The following is a 1955-nucleotide window of genomic DNA, read 5'->3' on the forward strand; positions in this document are numbered from 1 at the left end:
GCAAACACCGTGAAAAGGAATGTGCTGCGGAGGGTAGCGGCTACTCCACCACCATCAGCATGGATCATGCTAAAGGAAGAGGCCGCGGCCAAATACAGAATTCCAGAACATCAAATAAAAGAAAACTGAACGAAACTGGCTCAGATAACACATCAGGTCTGTCTGGAAAACTTTATAAACCCAATGTGACAACAAATTACATTGATAAAAAGATCGAAAAAGAGCTCAAGGAAACTAGAGCGCTATACGGAAGACGAGGACTGGGCCCAACCCCCTCCACATCTAAAATTAAACCTACTCCTCGTAACAGAGGAAACACGATGGGAAATAATTCTGACGAAACTCTTACAATTTTGGAGAATAGTCAACAGAATTCGGGGAATCAAAACCCGTGGATATCACCGAGCAAAAGAAAAACATCAACACAAAGAAGAGCAAGTGAGACTTCTCCTGCAAAATCCCCTACCGAGGTCAACAACCAATTCGAACCATTATTCGACATCTCTGATGAAGAAGGGAGCGAAGCAGAGGATCGAACCACAGATGAACCTACCCAACAGCAAATACAGAAAAAGAGCGCAGGTCAACGACCTCCCCCTATCCATACAACAGGAATACCTCTCAAGGACCTTGCCAGTATCTTAAACACTTTAAATGGTAATAAAAACAAATTTTATTTGAAACACCCTAAAGATTCAAAATACGTATCGATTTTCGCGGCAGACACCGATACATATAAGTTATTTATAGATTTATTGAAAGCTAAAAACATCAAATTTTATACATACACACCTAAAAACGAAAAAGTTAAAACTATAGTTTTAAAAAATCTATACGGCGATTATACCGATGAGGAAATTCTCAGAGAACTAGTAGATCTGAATCTGACTAACGTAAAGATTCTGAAAGTCACTAAAACCATTTTTAGCAAAAAAACGGATTATTTTGGCTTCCTAGTCCAGCTTTCTCCAGATTCAAAAATAGCGGACATTATTAAAATAAATAGGTTACTATACCAGAAAATCACATGGGAACCCCTCAAAAAAAAAAACATATTTCAATGCAAACGCTGCCAACGATTAGGCCACTCCAGCAGTAGTTGCTCATTAGATTTTCGTTGCGTCAAATGTAGTAACAATCACGAACCAGGTAATTGCCCTCTTGGCAAAGATGCAGATAAAACATTACTAAAATGCGCAAATTGTAACATGAACGGACACCCAGCGAACTACAAAGGTTGTCCCTATTACAAAAAAGCCTCTCAAATAGTTGAGAACGATCAACAAATCGTAATGAAAAATCGTACAACGAAAATAAATAATATTGTTAATAAAATCAATCCCAATCTCTCCTATGCAGAGGCCGCTGCATCAAGGAATCGACAAATTCATGCGTCCAATATACATAACTCCGCTTCTCGGAAAATAATTACAAATTCAAATAGCAACTTACCGCGCGAACTTTCAAATTTACCGCCAAATCCTGATCCGACAATACCGACATGGATAATTCAAATGAAACGAGAAATAATCTCAGCAATCTCATCATCCATACATTCCGCCATAGAACCGGTTAGAGAGCAAACTGAAATTAATAAAAACAATATAGAAAAAATTATGGCCCATCTCAACCTCATTCACGATGGCAAATAATAACCCTCAAATTTCCAATATTAATGAAAATCCACCATACATTGATGGATTAAACATTTTCTCAATCAATGTTAACTCAATCGTGAGATTGCAGAGAAGATTTTTCTTACAATCCTTCCTAGATAAGCATAACGTAGATATTGCTTTAATTAGCGAAACCAAATTAAACAAAAAATACAAAATTAAATTTCATAATTATAACCTAATCAGATCAGATAGGAATAACTCAATGTTCGCAGGTGGGACGGCAATAATAATCAAAAATAATATCAAATTCAAAACAATAACCTACCCAAATTCAAT

This window comes from Fopius arisanus, unplaced genomic scaffold (assembly GCF_000806365.1).
Source record: "Fopius arisanus strain USDA-PBARC FA_bdor unplaced genomic scaffold, ASM80636v1 scaffold00462, whole genome shotgun sequence".
Lineage (NCBI taxonomy): Eukaryota > Metazoa > Arthropoda > Insecta > Hymenoptera > Braconidae > Fopius > Fopius arisanus.